The following is a 7,378-nucleotide window of genomic DNA, read 5'->3' as shown; positions in this document are numbered from 1 at the left end:
AAATAATTGTAAAATTTGCTTGATAATACATAACATACATGGATAGGTGAATTTGATAATTTGATTAAGCTCTCTCTCTCTCTCTCTCTCTCTCTCTCTCTCTCTCTCTCTCTCTCTCTCTCTCTCTCTCTCTCTCTCTCCTCTCCTCTCTCCTCTCTCCTCGCTGGTTCCATTGAAATATTAATTTAGTTGGTACCCAATTAATCCTCTTAAAAAATTATTGAGATGGCTAAGATCTGCATACATAGTCATGACACGTACATAACATAATTGAAGTTGAAGAGGTTAATGATGCTTCTAAGTTTTATAAACATAACGTTAGTTAATACTTAATAATATATAATTTTGATCCAACCAACCAAGATATATGAATTAATACTCTTGGAAAAAAAAAATGTATATAAAAGCGTGGACAATGATAAATGGGTGTTGCGCGCCGTCCGAAATATAAAAATTATGCCGATCAAATGGCATATGCAACCTTTCCCATTTTCACACAAACTCCAACAGAGAAGAGGACACCACAATATAGCTTGTTCTTTAATCAAGGATTGGGGAGTTGATCAGGAAATTCTGTTGTTGTTGTATCTGCGGTGTTGTCTTTTTCCTTTTTGTCCTTGCTGTGTTTTATCTCACCATAGAAATATGAGACAAAGCCCCATAGAGAGAGTGCCAGGGCAACCCCTTTTTCTGCTTGAAATTTTTCATGGTAGAAAATAACAGCTAGGATCTCTGTTATTGGGATCAGTACGGCAATTATAATACCAGAGAGCAAAGATGAGGCACAGAAGATGATTCCTATGGCTCCCAAGAAGAAAGCCTGCCAAACTATTGCACTCATTACAAGCACCACATAGTAGTTGGCTTCCCCCAGCTCGAAGTTTCTTGCTTCTCTTGGAATAACCTACACAGGTTTAAATCCATTAATTAGACTCTTTTTGAAGAGAAAGATGTCCATAATACCTAGCATATGCATCAAATAATGTGACAGATGATATCACATTTTAAAGAAGACATACCAAATATGAACAAATGAAAAATTGTAATTAGAAAAATATTTTTATGCCACAGTTGTATATATACTTTGTATCTATCCCTAATCACATAACATAGTATGTGATGAGAGAGAAACACATAAGCTATATGATAAAAGAAAGCTTTTGGTTTACTGAAATTTGAATTCCAACTCGATCGATCAACATCTACTTTGAATGTTATTGTAAGGTCAAATTCAAATGCTTCTTGGATAAATTATATATTGTGTGTGATTGTAATATTATTTGACATGCTAATGTAGTGTGACCAATCTATTCAAATTATAACAAATGTAAAATGTTGAAGTGAGTCAATTGTGCAGATGTTATAGAGATTTGTAAGAGAGATTTGTGGGACTGTGTAGCTTAATTTGTGTAGTTGACTTAGCATACTTGTATATCTGTATTCCTATATAATTCCTCTAAATGAGAAGAATAATACATCAGAAAAATTATTCTCCTAAAGCATTTTAACATGGTATTAGAGCCACCTCTGATTTCCTCTCCTTTATCGTAGGAATCAGAGTTTGTTAATTATTAGACTTTAGGTGTGTTTTATGATTAAATTGGTTATCGATTTATCCATAAAATCGAAGTTCTGTACTATTCATAGAGTTATGAGTATATGAAACAGTTTTTGCCCATATTAGTTTTATTTTTCTGCTGCTCAGTTCGACGATCCCGCGCCCAGGCTGCCGTTCGCTGCAATCCACCATGACCTAACACCACTGCCCGCCTACGAATCTGCTCGACTCCGACCCGTTGCGACGCAACTCAGCCTCGCCGAACCCTTGCCGAGCCCATCCTCACCAAGCCCAGCCTCGCCAAGCCTAGCCTTGCCGAACCCTTGCCGAGCCCATCCTCGCCGAGCCTAGCCTTGCCAAGTCCAGCCGCCGCCACGGCAGAGCTCTGGAACCTCAGGTCGATCTTGAAATCTTGGGCGATTTCACGAACCAGGCGTTGAAATGGGAGCTTTCAGATCTCAAGGAGCGCAATGGTTCCGAGTCTGAACCTGTGGGGCTTCTTGACGCTGCCAGTGGCCGGAGCCGACTTACGCGCCGCCTTGGTCGCCAGCTGCTTCCGAGGAGCCTTTCCTCCGGTGGATTTGCGAGCAGTTTGCTTGACTGAGAGTTTGAATCGCTGCTGGTTCATCTCTCTGCCCTTGCGATTCCGCCATAGCCCAGCACCTGTGACTGACTTCTCTGCCGCAACCCACTCTGTTGGTTGCTTGTCTTTTTTTTTTTTTTTTTTTTTTTTCAATTTTTGTGTGTTGTTTATTCTTTTTTTTTTTTCCCTCTGTTTATATGGCAGAAGAGAAAAGTGAACAGAACATTATGGGTGACTCTAAATCAAATGGATCTGACTCTAAGGTGGAGACGTTGGTTCCTAGTCAAAATTTTGTCTCTACTTCTGGCTTTGTTGCCACGTCAGGTACACCTAATTCTGCTTTGAGTACTCCTCAATTTACATGTGATAATGCTTGGATAATTGATTCTGGTGCTTCTGACCATATGACTAATAATCAGTATGTGATTCAGTCTTTGTCAAAACCTATTTCTCCACATTTTATTACTAATGCCAATGGTGTGTCATCTCCCGTTGTAGGAGTCGGTACTGTGTCCTTGACTCCATCTTTGTCTTTATCTAATACGCTTTTTGTTCCGTCACTAAATTGCAATCTTATTTCTGTTAGTCAACTAACCAAGTCCCTCAATTGTGTTGCAACTTTTTTTCCCACTCATTGTATTTTTCAGGACATCCGCACACATGAGAGAATTGGTAGTGGTACTAGAAGGGGGGGTTTGTATTATCTAGACAGTGATGGAAATTTAGGCCGCTTTGGACATGCTCATTTAGTTGATGACAAGGTCTTGGGGAATAAGAAACTGGTTTGGTTGTGGCATCGCCGATTAGGCCATCCTTCGTTTTCTTATCTTCGACGGTTATTTCCCTCCTTATTCATTGGTTGTAGTGCTTCCGACTTTCGGTGTGCAACTTGTATGATGGCTAAGAGTCACCATACTTCGTTTACTCCAAGTGATCATCGGGCTACTGCTCATTTCCAACTCGTTCATTCTGATGTTTAGGGGCCCGGTCCACTGACTACTACTCATGGTATGCGCTGGTTTATTACTTTCATTGATGATTGTACCATAATGGTGTGGGTTCAGTTTTTCCACTATAAATCTGATGCTTGTGCTGCAATTCAATCTTTTTATCACATGGTTCAAACTCAATTTCAATATCGTCTTCAAATTCTTCGTTCTGATAATGGAGGTGAATTTGTCAATCACGAGTTAAGTGATTTTTTTGATTCTCATGGCGTCCTTCATCAGACTTCATGCTCTCACACTCCCCAACAAAATGGGGTTGCTGAAAGGAAATATCGACATTTGTTGGAAGTTGATCGAGCATTGTTGATTGGTGGACGTGTACCTACTTATCTGTGGGGTGCTGCCCTTAGTTCTGTTCTTTATCTCATTAATCGAACTTCGTCTAGTGTTTTGGAGTTTCGTCAGCCTTTGGATGTTTTGTCTGATAACTTTGCTCTTCCCTCTATTTTACATTTGGAGCCTCGGGTATTTGGTTGTGTGGTTTTCGTCCACATACATCCTCATTAGCGTGACAAGCTTCACCCTCGTGCTCTCAAATGTATCTTTATGGGTTATGATTCTAACCAAAAAGGTTATCGATGTTATGATCCTTCAACTCAGAGATTCTATGTGACTATGGACGTTACCTTCCATGAACATGAGTTATTTTATCCTATGACAAGTACTGATTCTTCCCTTCCGGGGGAGACGAATGGTGAAGTGACGACTCAGACCGAATGGGTTTTAGACTTGGGGTTTTATGATACATTCAAGATGAAATAACCTTTAGAAAAGACAAAGGCAACTGAATCTGAGCATTCTACTTCGTCTAGTGATCACGGTCATCCTGAACGCTCATCCGAACACTCAACTCCAGAAGGGGATGGTGAACAACATGCTCCTGAACATATTATTTCTGGTGTTGTCTATGATAATACAACTCCCTTTACTGAACCACTAGTACAATCATCTCCAGATGTGCTTCTTGAGGTACCTCCTTCTTCTGATTTGTTTGATTCTGTGTCTAATTCTCCAAAATATCAACTTCCACCTCGTAGTACTCGAGGTATTCCTCCTGTTATGTATGAATCTGATCCTAAAGCCAAAGTCAAATATCCAATTAATAATCACATTTCATCCCATAGGTTATCCAAGTCATATGCATCTTATGTACATCAATTATCTTCTGCATCTATCCCTAGTAAATTGCAGGATGCTCTAGCGGATTCTAGGTGGACCAAAGCGATGATAGAGGAAATGGAAGCATTGAAGAAAAATGGAACTTGGGAACTTGTTCCCCTACCAAAGGAAAAGAGAACCGTAGGATGTAGATGGGTATTTGCAGTGAAACATAGAGCAGATGGATCCATTGAAAGGTTCAAAGCTCGGTTGGTTGCAAAAGGGTACTCTCAGTCTTATGGTATTTACTATCAAGAGACTTTTGCACCAGTTGCCAAGCTGAATACAGTCATAGTGCTTTTATCGTTAGCTGCCAATCAGAATTGGCCACTTTTCCAGTTTGATGTCAAAAATGCTTTCTTGCATGGAGACCTTACTGAAGAAGTATATATGGATCCTCCTCCAGGTATATCAGAGTATTCAGACACAAGAATGGTGTGTAGACTGAAGAAGGCTCTGTATGGATTAAAGTAGTCACCAAGAGCCTGGTTTGGTAGGTTCACCAAAGCTATGAGGAATTTTGACTACAAACAAAGTAATTCAGATCATACTTTGTTCTTGAAGCAAAGAAGAGGTAAAATCATTGCTTTGATTATCTATGTTGATGATATGGTGGTCACAGGAGATGATCATGAGGAGATGTCTAGTTTATAGCAGTATTTAGCTTCTGAGTTTGAGATGAAGCAGCTTGGAGACTTGAAATATTTTCTTGGGATTGAAGTGGCTCGATCGAAGCATGATATTTTTTTATCCCAACGAAAATATGTCCTGGATTTGTTATCTGAAACAGGGATGCTTGGGTGTAAACCAGCTGATACTCCTATTAAACAGAACCACAAGCTATTTGATTGTTTGAGTGCATCGTCTACTGACAAAGGGAGATACCAGAGGCTTGTAGGAAAATTGATTTATTTATCTCATACCAGACCTGATATTGCATATGCAGTAAGTGTGGTGAGTCAGTTCATGCATGACCCACGTAAACCCCACATGGATGCTGTAGAGCGCTTACTGAGATATTTGAAATATGCTCCAAGCAAAGGTCTATTATTCTCTAATCATGGTCACCTGAAGGTTGAAGGCTACACTGATGCTGATTGGGCAGGTTCGGTTGACGATAAAAGGTCTACCTCCGAGTAGTTCACCTTTGTCGGTGGTAATCTTGTAACTTGGAGAAGTAAAAAGCAACCAGTAGTAGTAAGGTCAAGTGCTGAAGCTAAGTATAGAGGTATGACACTTGGAGTATGTGAGTTACTCTGGCTACAGAACTTACTCGGGACTTAGGTTTAAAACCAAGAACTGCTATGAATTTATATTGTGATAATAAGTCAGCCATAGACATTGCACATAACCCGGTTCAGCATGATCGGACTAAACACGTGGAGATTGACAGACATTTTATCAAAGAGAAGCTTGAAGCTGGAATTGTTAACTTTCCATTTGTGAAGTCCGAAGATCAATTAGTAGATGTACTTACTAAAGCAGTGGCCAGCAGGGTATTTAATGACTCACTAGTCAAGTTGGGAATGTGCGATATCCACTCACCTACTTGAGGGGGAGTGTTGAAGTGAGTCAATTGTGTACATATTATAGAGATTTGTAAGAGAGATTTGTGGGATTGTGTAGCTTAATTTGTGTAGTTGACTTACTATACTTGTATATCTGTATTCCTATATAATTCCTCTAAATGAGAAGAATAATACATCAGAAAAATTATTCTCTTAAAGCATTTTAACATAAAATTTTTAAGAATATTATTTAAAATTTAAGGTTTTAGATATTAATAATTGAACACGGTTATAATTGAGTGGATTGGAAACACCGCCACTGTATAAACACATGAACTATATATACTAAGTTTTTGTGTGTGAATTTTCTGCAAATTCCAAAGTATTTAGTATATACATTCATCACGTGAATGTTTACTTTACTTGTCAATGAGGGGTTTTATTAAGCTGGAAAAAGAAAAAAAAGTAACTCTAATACGGATGCTAGGATATTTACAGCAATATAGCCTATATATTAGATTCAATGTTTACAACTCTTGAATTTATAAAACTTTATGCATGTGTGAGCTGTAAACGTACATCCCAGTACCATACAGAGACTTCAATTCTAGTCCAATATGGTAGAAGTGGTAGGAATTGCATTGATCAAATACAATTGTCACATATCCAATAAGAGCACTGTTCAATATTGAATTAGTAAAATGAGATGTCTCCTTAATTTGTACCTACGCCTTTTATGAAAGAAACCATATTTGTACTCACATAATGAGGACTAAATGGGGGACAATTTTGGTGAATAATTTGGAATTAAGAATCCCATCACTTTGTACCCAGAATTAAGGAAAGGAAACAAGGTTTGGATGAGAGAGAGAGAGAGAGAGAGAGAGAGAGAGATTAGGTAGGTAGGTCAAACCTTGAAGTCATTGTTAATAAGCACCCCCACGGTGCAGAAAAGAGTAGCAAAGAAAGACATAACCATCTGAATCTCCAAAACCAAAGCATACGTGATGGTTTGCTTGGCCTTGTTGTACGTCAACTCAACCAACGGCAACACAAACCCATACAACGCTGCAGCCGCCACCGTCATCAAAAACCCAGCAATATACTCCTTATTCGACTCACCCTCCGGACGATCGGACCCGGTGTTCAAACCCAGAACGGCCGACCCAATGGTCAACAAAACGACGGCGTTTACGGAGTAGGAGGTGAACTTCTGCTTCACCAGCAGAAAAGCAAACAAGGCCGTGAAGGAGAAAAGCCGGAGGTAGGGTCAAACCTCATAGTTTAGGGTGTCATCTCATTGAAAGCAATGAGAGGAGGTGTCACAGTTATCCACACTTTAAAATGAGATGACAAGGCTCAAAATCTCTCACGGGTCACATAAGTCTATTCTAAGATGTATATGAATCACTAAATCAAGCAAATCGTAACTTAAGTTCATGAAAACAAGGCCTAATCACATGGAATTGCAAAATAAGTTATGGAACAATATTAGGAAAAGAAGAACATATATCATAAACACAATGCTAAACATGCTTCTTAAAGGCTATAAACAATCATATCA

At 39.1% G+C, this 7,378-nt stretch overlaps 1 pseudogene across 1 annotated transcript; it reads right to left on the bottom strand.

The window, feature by feature from the left end:
• Positions 1-267: 267 nt before the first annotated feature.
• LOC147286295 (purine permease 3 pseudogene) lies at positions 268-7,075 on the bottom strand (annotated as a pseudogene). Its single transcript, XR_015121787.1, has 2 exons — positions 6,728-7,075; positions 268-904 (listed from the first exon to the last, which is right to left on the bottom strand). The product of XR_015121787.1 is annotated as a purine permease 3 pseudogene (transcript).
• Between the last annotated feature and the right edge of the window lie 303 nt (positions 7,076-7,378).

Source organism: Dryas octopetala, chromosome 4 (genome assembly GCF_963921425.1).
Source record: "Dryas octopetala chromosome 4, drDryOcto1.1, whole genome shotgun sequence".
Taxonomy (NCBI): Eukaryota; Viridiplantae; Streptophyta; class Magnoliopsida; order Rosales; family Rosaceae; genus Dryas; species Dryas octopetala.
Note: the sequence above shows the minus strand (reverse complement) of the source record. Positions and strands in the feature narration are given on the sequence as shown.